General features: G+C 38.6%; 1 protein-coding gene and 1 pseudogene across 3 annotated transcripts in view; one reads left to right on the top strand and one right to left on the bottom strand.

The window, feature by feature from the left end:
* LOC105152712 (coiled-coil domain-containing protein 39) overlaps positions 1-20,151 on the bottom strand; it is a 231,403-nt gene that overhangs the window by 161,990 nt on the left and 49,262 nt on the right. The window lies entirely within an intron of this gene.
* On the top strand, positions 11,093-12,619 carry LOC147906573 (uncharacterized; annotated as a pseudogene).

Below are 20,151 nucleotides of genomic sequence, written 5' to 3'. Positions count from 1 at the left end.
ACTTCTCTCCGTCCTCAAGTCTCTCCCCGTCCACTCCCTCTCATCCCGCTCCCCTGTCTCCGTCGCTTGCGGAGGAGGTGGCCATGAGTGACTCCCTGCAGATCCGACTCAATTTTTGGATTCGGAAACGGGTGTCTCTCGCGATGGCAGATTGCGTTTTGCGCACATCAAGGTCGCTCGTTCCGCATGTTGCATTTGTCAGAAACGTTATTGCCTTCCATCGTTTAGATGTTCTGGCCGTCGGAGAGACTTGGCTGCGGAATTTGACCGACCCTGGATCCGTCGACATAGATAACTTCGTGCTCGTTTGCTCGGACAGATTCATGGGCCGCCACGGGGGCGGTATCGCGCTATATATCGATGAGTCTCTCCAATTCTCCCCGATCAGCTTGAGCGTCCCGCCGGTGGATACTCTCACTGACATTGTTGCTGTGTCTTTTCTCTTCATCTTGCTCGCAGTCAGCGGATCGTCTGCATATATCGCCCTCCGGGTGCACCACTTTCTGACTTGCATTTTATACAGTCATGTCTATCCTGTGCAGCATGTATAATCGATGCGATCGTGTGCTTGGGCGATTTCAATGTCGATATATTTGGTCAAATAGACTATAACTGTTACTCGATATCGTGTTGCTGTTTTCTCTTAGACAATTAATTAATGCTCCAAATCGCTTAACATGTAATTCGGCTATCATCTTGGATCTTATTTTTGTCTCGTCGAGCATTAATGGAGTGCGGAATCAGCGATGCGATCAGTATGAATGACCATCTTACCATCCACGCGACGCTGGCTATTCCGCGACCACATCGCCCTGGTCATGTGTCTGTCTTGCGTAACATTAATGTAATCAGGCCTGAGGATATCGAGTATGAGCTAGGGCTGATAGACTGGTCTCCTTTATATGCGACATCGCATGTTGATGAGATGGCCTCTCACTTTATGGCCTCTCTTACTGCAATCTTTGACCGACTCGCCCCGAGTTGTAGGCATGTTTCTCGCCCCCGCCGTGGTCGAATGATACAGCCCGATGGCTCATTGAGCTGAAGAGACGTGCCTTTATTAGATACAGGCGATCTCAGTCTCCTACGGACTGCCAGTGTTACAAGAGTTTGCGGAATGACGTAAATATTGTTGTTCGTCGTGAATAAAAGTCCTTCCTCTCTACCTCCCTTACAACTGATTGTTTTTCCTCATGCCAATTCTGGAGAAATCTCCGTGGCGGTGCACAATCCTCCTCTGCTTCTATATCTCTGCACTTCAGAAACTCTTCCCTCCTGAATAATCATTTTCTTGATACTCTACTTTCTTCGTCTTATTTCTCTAACTCTTTTACTCACTTTCTTTCATCCTCTCCTCTTCAACCTTCAGTTTTGCTCCAAAGATTACTCTCAGTGATGTCTACAATATTTTTAAGCGCATTCGCCTAACTTCTGCTGGGCCGCTTGATTTCTCCGTCGTATGCTTCTATTGTGACTTTCTCAATATCTTGATCTCTATATGTTAAACTTCTCCCTCTCTCACAATATCTTTCCCTCCTCCTGGAAACACTCAATTGTTCTTCCCATTCCTAAAATTAATAACCCCTCTTCTCCTTCATCTTTTCACCCTATCTTGCTCCCCCTTTTCTCTCAAAGCTGCTTGAATATATCTGCTTCTCACAGCTTAACGCCTTTGTCTCAAATTTTAATATTCCTCCTGTCAGTCTGGTTTTCGTCTCACAGCACGATGACGAAATTGTTTCACATCTCTAACATCGTGCTTCGTAATTTCGATTGTCATTTGTCGCCTTACTTCCATCGTTGCGCTGGACTTCACAAAGGCTTTCGATATCGTTAATTATGATCTACTTTTAATCAAATTAAAGTTATGCGATCTTTCTCATTCTGTTCTCTCACTAATCTGCTCGTTCCTCACAAATCACACGCAGCAAGTCTAATCCTTTTCCTTTTTTTCCTCTACTCGTGCCGTTCTTTCTAGTATTCCTCAGGGTTCCATTCTCGGACGTTTAATATTTTTGTCTTCAATTTGTCTAATGTTTCTCTGTCCTCCGAATTCTTCATGCAGACGACATAATTCTTTTAAAATCCTTTCACTGATGTTCTAGCAACCTGTTCTGCTGTGAATAAAGACTTAAAATCTATCGCCAAATGATCCACTAATAATGCCCTGCATTTAAATCCTTCTAAATTGTCCTTGTTAATTATCGGTTCCTCAATATTCTTATCCCGTATTCAGTCCTTCGACATTTCTCTTAATTCTATTCCAATTTCTCGCTCCTCCTTTATTAAGATTCTTGGTGTCCATGTTGACTCTTCAAGGTCATTCGAGTCCACAATTATGTGGATCCGAAACGGGCTGCTTATACTCGTTTACGTCTTCTTTATCCTTTTCCTCATACCCTGCTCTCAAAAACTCCTCATTTCTCAAATACTTGTTTCTCTATTTGATGATCTTACGCTGATGTCGTCTACGTTCCTACTCTTAATCAACATCTGTTAAATCGTGTACAGCGTACCCAAAATTCTTGTCTCCGCTTCTCCTATTGTGTTCATAAATACAACCATATATCTCCGTATTACCAGAGATCTGGCTTAAGATTTGGCAACGATTTATTCTCCATCTGTTTTGTATTTTCTCTCCTTCACTCCAATCTTCACTCTATATCTGCGACATCTCCTTCAGTTGAACTCTGAACAACATCCTCTTTTAACCCTCTTGTCACCAGATACCAAGATTACTTATCCTTCCTCATATATCGGTCTAGATTTCGTGCCGCTTTCTCTTACACCTCTGTCAAAATATTTTAATTCCCTTTCTGATTCAATAAAAACCTCTCCCTCTCTGTCGTCTTTTCGTTCCGCTGCCTCGCGTTTCATTGCGTCACTCACAGTATTTAAATCAGACTGATGTAATGGGTGTGTTTAGTGGGTGTATGCGCATGTATGTATTTCCTGAGTGTGTGTGTGTGTTGTTTTATGAAATTTTGTGCGTGCGTGCGTGCGTGCGTGCGTGCGTGCGTGCGTGTGTGATTTCAGTTATTGATTTACATTGCATTGTCTTATTCTGGTTTTGTTACTGGTAGGCTTCATAATAGCAATTTTGCTGACCTAACCATTTGCAAGTTATTATTGTCTATTTACTTATGTTTATGTTAATCTATAGTTATATCATACTTTATGTCTTACTCTGTTAACATATAGTTTTTTTCATATAGCTTTGCAATAAACTAAATTAAATTAAATTAAATTAAATTAAATAATACTCTCAGCCAACGCGTATTATGCAAATCAATTGTGATTTTGAATTGTTCCTGAATGTTTGAATTGTTCAGTTCTTAATCGATGACATAAATTCGTACTATCACGATTCTTGTTTCAATAACTAACATAGCATGCTAATATTGCATTTGTAGCGTTAACTATTCTGTATTTCATCATAATGCCTTATAACAAATTTATACTGAAAGGCTTTACTGGAGAGTGATTGTCGAACTCTCGATGAGACTAAAAAACCTTATCTATCGAATACAATATATCGCATTGTTGCGATAGTATTCAACGATATGTTGATTGGCAACATTGGATATGCAAGCGTGGCTCGCATTTTAATCAATACTATATTTATACGATTATAAATCAACACTATATTTATACAATTATAAGAACCAATCACTCGATGAGTAAGCTATATTCCGAAACCTATCGCAAAAAAATCTTTCTGTATACCGGCTGTACACACAAGCATCAGCAGAATCTGCAAAAGAAATAAGGCTGCAGCACAGACTGTTGCATGATGCATAACACATAATGCATAATCAACTAATTAAAATCTTCCATTTCATAGAAAAGAAGAATTTCAATCATATTCTTGAGACTTCCATGGATGCTTCCTATATAAAGATTATTTATTCGCTTCACGAGTTTCCTCCGTATTCAGATCTATTCTTGGAATGCCAACGTGAACCTTGCAATCCACTTCATCAAGGCGAGGAGCAGCCTGATACTCAGTATTTCTATTATTAATGAGGACGCATTGTATCAATTATCATGAGATATTCTACTAGATTCATATTCTACTTTCTCTTCAACAATATTTTTGCATTGTTTACATTCCATTTCGTTTTTTTAGCCATCAATTACTTTCTGCATTAAACCACAGCCTTAGTAAAAATATGTCAACATTAACGCTAAGAATAACTTTTGAGTTATTGAAATAATATCCGCATGAGCAAGGATCTTTTTTGTGATTAGAAATATCTACGAACAGAGCTACTTAGCTAAGTGGGCTACATTGCATTCAGCATTTTATTGTTTTATTGTTCTCGCAACAATTTCATCGCATCTCTGAAAAATCCAATACTAGAAAATATTTTTGTTCTCTCTTTATAACAGTATATCGTTAGTAGTTTTTTACCATGCAAAACTTTAAAATCTTCCTAATCTTATTGTCTGATTTGTTGATTCTGAAAGTTTCTCATGATACTGCATTTGAAGCAATGATGTTCATTAACACTTGAAATAATGAATCAAACGCGCGAGTACGCTTTACATTAAGCTTAAATTTTCCCATACATATAAGTTGATAAAAAGAATCATTCTTAAAGATAGGAAGCCTATATATCTGTGAATCTTTCGTGAATTGTCATTCGAGACATTTATCCAAATATGCTGCCTTGGATTTTTTTTGCGGTGATTCTTTTGATTTAGCGATTCCTTTGATTTTTTAGTGGTTAATCCACGCCAATTTTCGCACATATTCCAAAGGTTACACGAGTCAGCAGTGCTTGCTTGAACGTCATTATTATTTGTACGATCTATTGGCATGCTAGTACTGAAACTGTCATTGCTTTTACAGGTTAATTTTGATTCGTTTCTTGAACTTTGTGACAGATGTCGATGTTGATGTTCGGAATCAATTTTTGCAACTAATTCATTATAATTCCGTATCTGAATCCCTACAATGCTCAGAAATATCGATTTCTTCCTGCTGAAAAGCAAAGTTTTCTATAATGTCGTTGTTAATGGATGGCAAGTCACTTTCGTGAGGCAAGTATCAGTTTACCTTCCAGATGATTTAAATGTTGGAGGACAAACTTATCAATCCACATTGGCAATTGATTTTTAAATAATCTATTTTTCAAGTCATCGAACTCTGACTCAACCGATGAAGACATAGCTATCGTTGAACCTATTTCCGAAACGTGGTCGCATAATATCAGTTCAAAATGGTAGATACGGGATCAACTTTTCGAAACGGATAGCAAAATTAGGATTAAAGCATGCATTAATAATGGTTTCTTCTTTGGATTTACTTTCAATGTCTTGAACATAAATTGTATTAGTCCATGTCTTCCAATTAGAAGTATCGTCTTCTATAATGTCATTGTCGCTATTCTCGTTTTGCATAGCTTCGTTATCATTCACGTTTAAATCTGTAAAAACAACTCCTCCTATTGTTCTGTTAAGTACTTCCATATGTATTTGTGCTGGCACGGCCTCTTTTGTGGTATCCTGATATTCGCTTAAGATTATCGTATTGATTCTAGAAAATATGACAAAGTCTTAAAGTCGCTTACTTGATACGTTTGAGCCATACAACATATATACAATCTTCGTGCTGCATGTACTTTCGTTTTCAGACACTTCCATTGTGACACCCTGCAATGAAGTGGCTTACATCGAGTCTAATATAAGAGCCGACATTATAGTAGAACCTGCCATTATATATAGCATTTCTATAAGTAGTTAGGCAAATCGCTGCATTTACTGAAAATTTCAAATACAGCATTTAATATAGCGCGTCCAAAATTGCACGTAACAATGGGAGCATAACACTCTTTGTTAACACTTTGATGCAAAACTTTTCAGAAAAAAAGTCATTGCTCTTGCCGCTGGCATATAATGACAAAAACTACTGGCTGCTGTCGGCACTTTTTGTAAGCTTTATTACAAATTGAAGACATTGATTCTTTATCACTATTGTCTGACATCTGATGGCTAACATTCGACAAGTTATCAGCGCACTTTCACACATTTTTAAGAATATTTTTTTTAAGTTTATAAATACAGCTTTTGATCTATAATATGTATAACATTTACTAATATAATTATAAAGTGCATATATATTAACTGTGGTATATATATATATATATATATATATATATATCATTTACCTTTCGCAACATTCAATGCCAACTAATAATCATTAAGATCTGTTACACAATAAGTCCATAAATCGTAAAAAATTAACCAGTCATAGTCGATTATTTTTCTCATATTCGACTGTGATTGATCAATTTCTTACAGCTTAAGGTTTGCAATCCTATTGTGTAACAGGCCTTAATCAACTTACGTACACGTGAACTCGGCCGATAAAGGTGCTTCTATATAATTCGCAAATCACAAACGCAGAATGACGATCACTGCACGCAAGACATATACAGACGAAGAAAATCAACTGCATGCAATGAAAAAATAAACGCAAATCTGCGTTTGCATTTGCGAACTACGTTTTGCGATTTGCGAATTATAGAAGCACCTTAACCGCTGGCTCAGTGAACGCACACACATGTGAGTTCTGGCGATAACCATTTACTCAACGAACTCACGTATACATGATTCCTGTCGTCAAAGTGTTAAAATAAACCACAGAAAATTTGTAATTTCCGAAAGACCGTTGATTAGCGGAGATCATCTGAAAAGTTGACACACTACCTTCTTTGGTTATCAGCATACATTGACAGAAATATATATCTTTCTTTTTGTCACGTTTCACAACACTTTCTATTGCATCTATAATTAGAATAGCACTTGGATCTTTTTGTACCTAACAAGTCCGTTGTGTTGATTATGATTCGAATTTTCTAATGAGAGATTGTAGTGTTTGTGCTAGGAAGCGGGATAAGTTGTATGTCGGAGAGTGTATGGCGCTGACAATTAGTCTGAGAGGGATGTTTGGTTTGTGTATTTTTGATAGTCTTGGTGGGAGAGGATTTATAGATTTTAATGTTGATTAGGTTTTACTGAAAATGTTGCTTTTCTCCACTAGGATCTTGATGGCTAAGATTTTGATGACTAGGATTTTGTGCTATTATATTAATTGGATCTTTGTCAAACTTTTTGTATGCTTTGTCCGAGACAAGATTGTTCATCTTTTTCTTATAGTCTGATGTGTTCATGACTACTGTCGTGTTACCTTTGTCGGCTGGAAGACGATGATGTCTGTGTCCCTGTTCAGGTCTTGAAGGACCGATTGCTTTTGTCTAGTAATGTTTGGTGGAGAGGGTTTGGCTTTGGAAAAGATATTAATTATCTGTCTGCAGATATTATCTGCTTCTGATGAGAGTCGATAGATAGTTTACTCTATTTGGCTGATAATTTCTTCCTTTGGAATCTTTCTAAGTGTCACTGTGAAGTTAGGGTCTTTGGCAAGCGTAGATATAGTATTTATGTATTTCTGTTTCTGTCTTTCAGAGGATTGTGTGAGGATCTTCATGGCTTGTTCGTATGTAATATCTAGAGTTTGCCAGATATGCCGCAACGTGGCGGATAAGAACAGGTGGAGTTTAAAGGTTTTATGGGAAATCTGGGATATTTGTGATTTACAAGGGAACACAACCAGTTGTATGTCGCAGATTTAAATGAGCTTTTAGTATGTTGTTCTACAGACAAAAATAAGAGACATGTATTTTTTTATACGTGCTGAGTCGCATGTTAAAGAGGTGAAATCCTCCCTTGAAGAAAATCGGTTTTTTTCTTTCGAAGCGAATATCTTCGAAATCATGAGTGTTCGAGAGCGAATCAGAGCGAGAGCGCTGATGTGAAATTTTAAAGTGATACGGCGTTTAGTTGTATTTCGCTTCAATATAATAATATTCTTTGCGAATCGAACTCGGCGATTTTCTTTGCGAATCAAACGCGGCGGTTTTCTAGCGGCGGAGCGTCTCCTTGGCGGTGCACTGATAGCGATACGTTGACTCAGAATGGCGGAAAAACTAAGAGAGCTAAGAGCGTCGGAAAACTAAGAGCGTTAAGAGCTATTGCTTCTTGGTTTTGCCTTTTACGCTCTTTTGAGAACAAAGGCTTCCCTTTGCATTCGCCTATGAGATTTTTACACATTGAAAAATTTGAGATGATCCTCTGTGTCGGATGGCGATTGGCAATTTCGAACGCAACGGCCAAGCGGCACGCTATTGCCATGCGCGCCCGTTAAATTTGGATTCTTGATTGGGATGAATGCATATTACGCGTTTTGCGTCACGCGATCGCGCGTGCGCTGCGACCGATCCGAATTGATTCGCCGTTATAGCGGTTGAAATTTGCGTACGTGCGACGTGCGGCTTAGCTTGTTGTTTTTTGACTTTATCGACGAAGTGATAGCCTCGTGAGTTGATGTTTTGGAAACTTCTAAGGACGCTTGAGATCCTTCTAGAAGCTTTCGATCCGTATGTCGCACGAACGCCAAATATGGAAATTATGTACATGTTGGCTGTATCTCGAACAATGAGAGATAGACAAAAATTTCTACAATGAAAATTGAATGATTGCAAGAGTATTTTATAACTATAATAAAACAAATTTTTTTTGGTTATTTATTTTTTAGTTATTTATTATATTAGGTGTTGGAATTAATTCGTAGCGTTTTACAAGTGATGGGAAGTACTTTCATTAATGTATTTTTTAATGCTCATGTGAAATAAATAACATTCTTTCATTTAAAAACGCTACGAATTAATTCCAACACCTAATATATCGCCATCATCTACTCTTATTTTCAAAAATTTTTTAATTTTTTATATGACCAAAATTAAAGAGCATTTTACGCTAAAAATATTTAAATCGTGTTCCGAAAAACCATTTTTGAAATATGAACGAAAACGTCTTTATAACGCGCTTCGTACCTACGTATTCGTCTCATATCAAAGGCAACAGTTTATCAGTGCAGTAGTGACTATTGAAATAAGTTTCGTAAATAATAACAATAATAATAATAATAACAATATCAACAATGACTTTGTCAACCTGCTAAAATCAGTCAAATACTTTTGAAGGTACGTTTATAAAAAAATATACAAAATATTTTGAACAATTAAGAACAAAGCATTAATAAAGAAATTAATACTTTAATAAAATTTTATTCGTTTCATTTTCATCGTACAGCAGTTAATTCCATTTAATGTTGACATCAATAATGTATTGATAAGGCGATGTAAAAAATATATAAATTTACTGACACAGATAAAACAATAATTTTTGTCTGCGTATGTTATTGACACATAAGTATAAAAAGAGGCAATCATTGGAATGAATTCAGTTACGTGCTTGATTTCAAATAAGTACTACTAGTTGCTAATGATATTAATTGGCTAATAAGTATTTATTTTTTATAACTGCATTATATGTTGATCGTACAGTAGCTAATTGCAGTATTCAATGTTAACATGAATAATGTATTGCAAAACATTGCGTCTTATTAATCTAGGCGAAAAATAATATTCAACTGTTAGGATGTTTGATGAAACAGTATATTTATAATTTGATAACATTTTTAAAATACTTGTAGGAAGACGTCATATATACATTGTACAAAATTGTTTTTTCCTTGTTCAACAAATTCCTTTGAAGGATAACTAAATAAAAAGGTATCAAATTTATTATGAAATAGACTATAAAAATTTTTCTCTCTTTCTTTTATTGAGAGTACAAATTAGTTCGGTCCGTTTTCCAAAAGATGGCTCCGGCTGTGTGAATGGTTCATAGTGACAGCTGATTTTGGCGTTTTCAGAGAGGTTAGACATCTGCTAATAATATTCAGTTTATATCGCTTTGAGTTTCATACAAAAACCTTGATTTTTACTGTGTTTGAAATGTCGACTTTTGTGTTAACCAAGCAGCATTTGCGGGAGGTTCTAATTTTCTGCTTTAATTGGAAGAAAAGTGCAGCTGAAGCCCATCGAATGCTTGTCGAAGTTTATGGTGACACTGCTCCAACTGATAAATCATGTAGGGAATGATTTCGACGTTTCAAGGATGGAGATTTCAGCGTTGAAGACAAGCCTCGCTCTGGACAGCCAAAAAAATTCGAAGACAAAGAATTAGAGACATTACTCGAAGAAGATCAGAGTCAAACGCAAGAGGAGCTTGCAGAATCATTGGGAGTAACTCAACAAGCCGTTTCTGTACGATTGAGAGCCATGGGAATAATTCAAAAACAAGGAAATTGGGTGCCTTATGAACTGAAACCTGAGAGATGTTGAAAGGCGATTTTTCACTTGCAAACAGTTGATTCAAAGACAACAAAGAAAAGGTTTTTTGCATCGGATTGTGACTGGAGATGAGAAGTGGATATTCTACGACAACCCCAAGAAGAAAAAATACTACACTAAGCCCGGTCAATCGTTGCCATCGACCTCAACATCAACACTAAAACCGAACATTCATGGTTCGAAGATCATGCTCTGTATCTGGTGGGATCAAAGGGTGTTGTTTACTATGAACTGCTGAAACCTGGCGATTCCATTACGGGCGATCGGTATCGGCTACAATTGATTCGTTTGAGCCATGCATTGCGAGAAAAACGGCCGGAATACGAGCAAAGACATGATAAAGTTATTTTTCTTCATGACAACGCTCGGCCTCATGTCGCAAAAGTCGTAAAAAAATATTTGAAAACGCTCAAATGGGATATTTTACCGCATCCGCCGTATTCTTCGGACATTGCTTCTGTTGTTTCGAAGGATGCAGCATGATTTGGCAAGTCATCGGTTCACTTCTTTCGCAGAAATCGAAAATTGGCTCCAAAATTGGATCGTCTCCAAAGACGAGTCATTTTTTCGAGATGGAATTCGAAAATTGCCTGAGGGATGGGAAAAAGTAGTAGCCAGCGATGAATAATACTTTAATTAATCTGTTCATTCATTTTGTTTTGAAATAAATGCATTTTTGAACACAAAAAAACGGACCGAATTAATTTGTAATCTCAATAGTAATTATTATACTGGAAATAGACATGTAAATAATATGTATAATTTTTAGAAAATAACGGTTTAATCCACGAAATATAATAATACTGCTGTCTGCAGTTTTTACTGCCATGGACTTTCCAGAAAGTCCTATAACAACAGAAGAAGTTACGAGAAAAATGGAAAAGATAAATGAAAGAAATGTACGAAGACTACTATGAAAATGGACAAGAAGAATCGTTGGATTTTTTAAACTCATATGATGTACCAGAACTACAAGAAACAGAATTCATAGATGAAGAAAAAAAATTACGCACGCAATGTAAAAGAAATGGTTTGTGACATCGATATTTCAGCAGAATATAAAAAAGGAGCAGTTGAATATTGGAGAAGTGGTATACGTAAGATAAAGCCGAGAACAATTGAATCTGTAAAATCAAGATTTCGGAAAGTAATGTCAACAGACCAATTGCGACGATGGGAAAAGCAAATGAATGTAGGTAGTAGTAGACTTGAAAAGTTGGAACGAATTTCAGTATAAACGTTAGATAAATTTATTGAAGCTATTCGTAAAGGGGCAATGATTCATGATATTGATATTACACGATGGGCTTTGCAAGCGCAACAACAAGTAAACTTATTAGATTTTAAAGCATCACACGAATGGGTTAGAAGATTTAAGCCCGCGCATCAAATTGTATCTAGAAAAATTATGAAATTTATAACTAAAAAAGCTTTAATCAAAGGTAGGTTTACAGGCAGACAGCAATAGGTTTGTTGAAAATGTCAAATATTGACCGTTATGGAATTGAAAATGAGTATAATTCGGACCAAAGTGGTTTTCAATTAGAATTGCATGCTGATCGTACTTTGGCACAGAAAGGTGTAAAAATAAAGTCTGCAGCACAGTCAATATCTGCGATTACACACAGTTATACAATACAACCTGTTATTTCAGCCGATAGTAGATTATTATTTCCATTTCTTATAGTGTTAAGAATCTAGTGGGACATTAGGTCCTAGTGTACAAGAAACGATGTTTACTGCAAATAATATTTTTATTATGTCGTCAAAATCTGGTAAACTAACATCTAGTCATTTTGAAACTTGGTAAGGGAAGTATATTATCCAAATGTTGGACTAAATTCAGTTTTATTGTTACATTCATGGACTGGTCATTGTCCGGATATAATTCAAAGAAATAGACCAGATTCTGCACAAGCTTGTTTTATTATCTATACCGGCTGGAACAATACAACCTGGAATAGGAAAAATACAACCGTTAGATGTTTTTGGAAGAATTCCGTTTATGGAAGAATTTCGTCAAGCATTTTTCAGATGTAGTCATGCTTTTACATCTTGATGTAAAACTTCATTCTAGAAACGCTATTTTAAAATTACAGTCATTAACGCACAATCAGTTTTCATCGCCAAGATTTACTAACTTGTTTAAATACGCTTGATACAAACGTGGATATCTGGAACATAGGCCAGAAGAATTTGACACATTGATCGATTTTTGTTTTAAAAAACATTCGAAAGCAACATGCGATATTTGTGGTGAAATAGTTGTAATTACTTGCGCATGGTGCAAAAAGTCTCTCTGTATAACCCATTTTTTCCATGATCATCATATTTGTAATCTGTATGAACCGTAAATATTGTAATGATTTATATGTATACATTGTAAAAAGATAATTTGAAGCAATGTCTAAAAAAAGATACATGGTGTGTGCTTTTCACGTTTTAATTGTAATAAATACAAAATAAAAACAAATATTGATTATTGACATTTTATATCAATACAAATACCATACTATATTAACAAAAATATCAAAAACTAACAATAACTTTAAAATTATTGTATCGTAGAATTGCAAATGAAGGAAGTAAAACAAATTATATATATGTATATACTAGCCAATTTATTACTGAAGTACAGTAATATATAATTAATTACTTATTTGAAATATTAATTGTAAAAGTACTGAACAACAGCTTTTAATACTTATTGTTAAAATAAATAATTAATTACTGTCTTTCAATATTAGTCAATATTAGATTTCTATAAAAGTATAATGCCATTACTTCTCAATTCATACTCTGTAAATATAAAAATAAATTTATGTAACACAATTAACGTACCATATTTTTTAATATTTTTCTCACATGCACAAATAATGGTACTTACAAATTTCCGCCTATCTACCTCAATCCTTGTAAATTTCATCGTCAAATTTTGGTAATATTTCAGAAGAATTTCCTCGACTAAAAACATCTAATATTCGAGAAAATTCCATTGGACCTCGACTACGAGTTCGAAATTGAGTTCCAGAATGTACTCATAAATTATTATCGGCATTCTGTTTGCGGCAAATTGTTTTTTTTTTATTATTAGCTAGACGTCTGTGACACTGATTGTAAAATAGGATACGCAAGTTTACAGTTATTATGTTTTTTATAAATTAATAAGTAAAAAGGAAAGTGTATCAAAAACATATATTATTGATAAATGCAATATAAATTATTAATAATGAAATAAGTACCTTTTTTTTGTTATAATTTCATAAGAGTACCGCATTTACAGGTTACTTCAAATTTATATTCACAAGTTTCATAGTTGCTATTGAGAAATCGTTTTAACGATACGCTATCGCTGACCACAGATGGCGTTTCTACCACCGGGATGTTCATCTTTTGTATGCATAATAAAAACAATAACAGTTCGAGTCTTCCCTGCGTCGCGATCCCTTCTCAACAGGTTATGGGCCCAGGCAACGATTCGCAATAAGTGTTCGTATTAAAGTGAAAAAGTGAGTGAGATTCTCAGTGATCAAGTGCATCAAAGAAAACGACACTCACAATGAATGTGTCCGCTGTGAGCCGTATTGAAACGCTCAATAAAGACAATTACGACACCTGGAAAATGCAGATGCAAGCAATATTGGTGAAGAACAACGCATGGAAATATGTGAATGGAACCGACGTGAAAACGGAACTAGTTGCCGGCGACGATGGGATATCTGCCCAAGCTCGTGCGGAATGGGACGACAACGATAATAAGGCAATGTCAGATCTCATCCTTTCAATTCACCCGAGTGAATTGAAGCAGATCAAAGGCTGCACATCATCTCGAGAAATTTGGCTGAGATTGGAAGGGATATATCAATCCAAGGGTCCTGCCCGAAAAGCAACGCTGCTGAAACGTCTCGCATTACAAAAAATGGCGGACGGGGAAGACGTGCGCGAACATATTCGTACATTCTTCGACGCAGTAGATAAACTGACCGAAATGGAAGTGATCATAAATCCCGATCTGCTCGCGATTTTATTATTATACAGTCTACCGTCGCAATATGAAAACTTCCGATGTGCCATCGCGATGAATTACCTACACCGGAAGCACTACGAATTAAAATAATTGAAGAGAGCGACGCCCGAAAAAAGGACAACGTTCTTGTGCAAAATGCTATGGCGATCAAGCCTTACGCAAATAAAAATTGGAAGAACAAAAAGAAGGCGACATCGAAAAACGAGGACAAAGAAAAATCTAAACTTAAATGCCACAGTTGCGGAAAAATTGGGCACAAGGCGGCCGACTGCTGGTATCGAGACAAACAATTAGCCAAAACAGCCGAAGATATAGGATTCTTTACGACACTCGCGACGAAGCCGCTCGAAACGGACGAAGCGCACGAGGCGCGCCGAAGACTCGCGAAGATAACCGAAGGCGAAGTTTCCCGAGCGATCGCCGAAGACGGAGAATGCAGATCGCAGCGAGCGGGGCCACTCGACGACAGTATCCGAAGTTTCCCGAAGGACGCCGAAGGCGCGACTGTAGCGAACCGCAGCGAGAATAATAAGTCGACGCACGCGTTAACCGCAATTCGCAATGAACTATGGTGCCTCGACAGCGGCTGCACGTCGCACATATGCAAAGACGCCCATGAATTCACTGAGATGAGGGCGTGCGAAATCGGACAACTCAACTTAGCGAGCAATGCCTCTACAAAAATCAATGCGAAAGGAGTCGTGAATATTGTAGCGAATTCAGACGGACGTGAAACAAACGTGGTGCTAAGCGACACACTCCACGTCCCCGACTTGCGCACAAATTTGCTTTCAGTCGGTAAAATAACCGAAAAGGGATATAGTGTAACATTTAACAGAAACTCCGCATCTATAATAGACGAAGACGGAAATACGAAATTCGTCGCAAAACGTATCGACGGACTTTATTATCTCGAGGGAAATACGCGATCGGAGTGTAGACTGACTTTACACCGCAAGATTCAAAACGGAATATCAACGGATTCTGAGATTGTGAAATGGCATCGGCGCCTAGGACATCTGAATCTGAAAGACTTAGTGAAGTGCGATCGCGAGAATAGAGTGCGAGGACTGCGCTTGGATAAATTCCATGGACCGCTCGAATGTGAAATCTGCACCCGAGCAAAAATGACTAGGATTCCTTTCCCGAAGAACTCAAATAGAAGAACAGAATTGTTGGAGATCATTTATTCAGACGTTTGCGGACCCATGCGCGTGGAAACGAACGGCGGGGCCCGGTATTTCGTGACCTTCATAGACGACAATTCGAAGTGGTGTCACGTGAGGATGATCAAAAGGAAGAGCGACGTATTCAATTGCTTCGTAGAATTCAAGGCCTTCGCAGAAAATTCTACCGGAAAGAAGATAAAATATCTTCAAACGGATAACGGTCTGGAATACGTGAATACGGAGTTCAATGAATTTCTGAAAGCGAACGGAATTCAGCGGCGACTCACTGCACCCTACAACCCGGAACAGAATGGAACGGCGGAAAGGAAAAATCGCACATTAGTGGAGATGGCGAGGTGCCTTCTGACAATCTGGATTAGCCACATCATTTTGGGGCGAGGCCATCAACACAGCAAACTATTTGCGAAATCGGTGCCCCACAAGTAGTCTGAAGGGGAGGACACCGTACGAAAAATGGAGAGGACGCACACCGAACGTCAGCCATCTCAGAGACTTCGGATGCGAAGTCTATGTCCTGGATAGGACACCTGGCAAGGGGAAGCTCGAACCTCGATCTACGAGAGGAGTATTCATCGGCTACTCTGATACGTCAAGAGCCTACAGAGTCTGGCTACCGGAAGAAAAGAAAGTCGTGATATCAAGAGATGTCAAATTCATGGAGAATAACGCAAAAAATTCTACCTACATTGAATCTATGCCGGAAACGTTCAGTGAGAAGCAGGCCGACGATCAAATAGACGGATCACATGAAATGGACATCGAGCTAACGCCCTCACCAATAGTTAACGAAAACGTACCAGAAGACGAGACAGAGAAAAACTTCGAGGACAGGCAATCGACGGCGAATGAGCGGGACGTCGTTGCACAGAGAGACTCGCAGGCAAAAAGGGGCCGAGGCAGGCCTACCATAATACGCACTGGACTGAGGGGAAGACCACTCAAAAGTATCATGAAGCTCGCACCGCCAGCGAAGAAATGGAACACGCCTTCTCCGTGGAGATCCCCATACGTCAGGCCATGGATTGTTCTGATGCGGATGAATGGATCCGCGCCATGGCAGAAGAAATGATCTCTATCGTCAAAAATGACACGTGAGAACTTGAACAAAGACCGACAAACCGCGACGTGATTGGAAGCAGATTCGTCTTAAGAAATAAGTACGACGCGAACGGAGTCGTTGAACGACGCAAAGCTCGGTTGGTCGCAAAAGGTTTCTCCCAAAAGCCAGGAGTGGACTTTCACGAAACATTTGCACCAGTAGCGCGTTTGAATTCGATTCGTGCTCTAACCGCGGTGGCGGCGAAACATCAGATGTCGATGCATCAGATAGATGTGACGACAGCCTATTTGAATGGAGACCTTGACGAAGAAATCTTCATGGAGCTACCGGAATTTCTTGAAGAAATCATGCAGCAAGTGGTTCAATCTGGCATGACATCAAGAAGAATCAAAGATAAGGTCAAGAAGATGCTAGATCAGATCAGGACTGGCGACATGGTATGCCGCCTAAAAAAATCCCTCTACGGACTGCGCCAAGCTGCACGAAGCTGGAACAATAAAATTAGTAAAGCCATCAAGGAATACGGAGGCATTCCTGCTGACGCCGATCCTTGTATATTCCGAGTAAATCGAGGAGGAATCATACTTTTAATTGCCGTATATGTCGACGACATTATGATCGTCTCCGACAGCATCAAGGAGATCCGTAACTTCAAACAATTTTTGGCTCAGAAGTTCGACATCAAGGATCAAGGTGAGATTGGATACTGCATAGGACTGGAGTTCAATCGAGACAACGGAGGTATATCGATTCGCCAAAAAGGTTACATCTTAGACATCCTAAAAAAATTCGGGATGGCCGACTCGAAATCTGTGTCAACGCCTATGGACATTGGAGTTAAACTGACTCACCCTGAGGGCGCCATGGAGAAGAAACATGCCGAGTTGCCCTACCGTGAACTGGGTGCTTTGATGTATTTGGCCACTGCAACAAGGCCCGATATTGCACATGCCGTGAGTTTCCTGAGCCAGTTCCTAACCAACTACAGACAAGAACATTGGACCGCTGCAAAACGTGTTTTACGTTACTTGAGAGGGACACCGGACATCGGGATTACCTACGGATGTGGCGAAAACTCAATCATCGGTTTCTCAGATTCTGACTGGGGAAACTGCCTCACAGACAGACGGTCGTACACCGGATATATATTCATGTACAACGGAGGTGCTGTATCCTGGGAGTCGAGGAAGCAAAGGACAGTGGCTTTATCTTCGACAGAAGCCGAATATATGGCTCTCACCGAAGCCTCTAAAGAAGCCATTCATCTAAAAGGACTGCTGAAATTTCTCAATTCAGAGGACACCCCAGAGGTCATCGTTTTCAGTGACAATCAAGGAGCGCTGAAACTAGCCGAGAATCCGGTCTTCCACGCTAGGACAAAGCATATCGACATACGACACCATTTTGTTCGTGAAGCTATAAATAACGGATCCTTTCAGCTGCGTCACGTCTCAACGGAAGAAATGGCTGCAGACGTCCTAACGAAAGGATTATCGAGACCTAAGCACGATAAGTGCCGGAGTTTGATTGGTCTCGGAGAAGCATGAGTAATAGTTCTCCTTTAGTTCGATCGCGTATCGAGGGGAAGTATTGAGAAATCGTTTTAACGATACGCTATCGCTGACCACAGATGGCGTTTCTACCACCGGGATATTCATCTTTTGTATGCATAATAAAAACAATAACAGTTCGAGTCTTCCCTGCGTCGCGATCCCTTCTCAACAGTTGCACATTTTATCCATTTTCAATTTATATAAAACACCGAACTTGCACGTTATTTCCATAGCAAAATCAACTGACTATGCACAATCAATGCTGCATATGCTAACTTACTGCAACAAATCGATTTTTTGTATAACATCGCATTAATAAGATGTATCATATCAGTATCAGTGACTTCACCCTGATAAAATGAAAGGTTTAAAAAAGGTCGGCATTAGCAATGGATAAAAACACAGCGATAACCAATTAACCTTCTGATATCTTTAAAAATACCTGCACGGAAAAAAACGCTACAATCGAAAATGATAATTTTCGCTCATCAATATATTTGGTTGTGATAACTGTAAGATGAACATATCATTATCATTATTTCTGGTTGTGATAACTGTAGCAATTTTTGCCGTGTGCGAAAGCATTACAACTTTTGTAAGGAACATTTTTTTCTAAAATGCATCGTTTATGAGATATTTGAGTGTATCCAGACTTTTGGCCCACCCTGTAAAATCATCTCATTCTCATTATCTCTTATTATTAGCTTTAATGGAAAGAAGAGAATTTTCACAACAGCGATGCGGGCGCAGTGCGTCCGAATATTCTTTTTTTAAAAACCGCAAATTCATAGGTACCAGCCGAAAATAAAATAAAAGAAAAATGTAAAAGAAAGCATAATGTTACTTAAAGAATTTAATTTTCCTCCTTATGCTTTCTCTTTTTCCTTTATGTTATTTCTTTTCTTTTCTTTCTTTTTAGTCTTCTTCTTTCTATAAATTCTGCGCCTCCAAAAAACCACATCGTTCCCGGTCGAACATCAGCCGGATGCCGCTGTATTACATGTAGCGATAGACGCAGTGCGCCCGAATATTCTTTTTTTAAAAAGCGCAAACATAATTCACAGGTACTAGTCGAAATTCCGCAAGGACGACCAAACGCTGCTGAGCTACCCCGTGACAGATATCTGTACCGTTACGCATGTGGCAATACTCGGTGAACAAAACGGACCGAGCTTTGCCGAATTCGCGACGCTGCCAAAAATCCGTCATATCAAAAGGCCGCGGATTTTTACACAAGGAGGCTTTTTTTCCTGCTCCGATTCCTACTAGATTATCAGATCTTACCGATTCGAAAGCAATCCTGCTCCGCTACAAGCATTTTCCTGCCGCAAGATTCTGGCGGACATCGTGTTCAGGGAGTGAAGCGGACTTCGTCTCCGTTGAGCGTTCTCAATACACTTAGAAACTGATTCTCGTGGTATCCGCCGAGTAGACGAGATAAGGGGGTAAGATGTTTTCTGCCTCCATTGGACGTATAGTAGAAAAGCATCATACGCAACCTTACACACGACACGGCAAGAGCAAATAGGGTAAAGCGTTCTCCGTCTCCGTCGTGTGTTCTCGGCAGCCGATCGCGCCCGCGCTTACACTCAGGTGTGTCATAGACACATTCGAATTTCGCGACTTGCGTTTCGCGCTGCCGTGACGCGATCGTATTGGCATGTATCCACGTCGCGGCACTAGGCATCACTCAGGGCCGCGCATCAGTAGCATCCATGTTTTCGCATCACCGCGTGCAGCGAGCGCTATCATTATTCTATTGTATCTTATTTTATTATATTCTAAATTATATGTTAATATCGCTGCAAAGAATAAAGAGTGTTTGTATTCTTACAAGGAGGCTTTTTTTCCTACCAGGCTTCGATTCCTATCAGATTATCAGATCCTATCGACTCGAAAGCAATCCTGATCCACTACAAGCATTTTCCCACTGTCTTGCTACATAATTGAATTCATTATATGTAAGCACCTTCTCTCTCTGCAACAAATCTCTTTCGTTCCATGCCCGATTAATTTGTCCGACGCTTCCGCACAATGGAAGTGATGTTGTTTCAAA

Source organism: Acromyrmex echinatior, unplaced genomic scaffold (genome assembly GCF_024713525.1).
Source record: "Acromyrmex echinatior isolate Ae372 unplaced genomic scaffold, ASM2471352v2 Scaffold20, whole genome shotgun sequence".
Classification (NCBI taxonomy): domain Eukaryota; kingdom Metazoa; phylum Arthropoda; class Insecta; order Hymenoptera; family Formicidae; genus Acromyrmex; species Acromyrmex echinatior.
The sequence above is the reverse complement of the archived record's forward strand: the minus strand, read 5'-3'. Positions and strand labels throughout refer to the sequence as shown.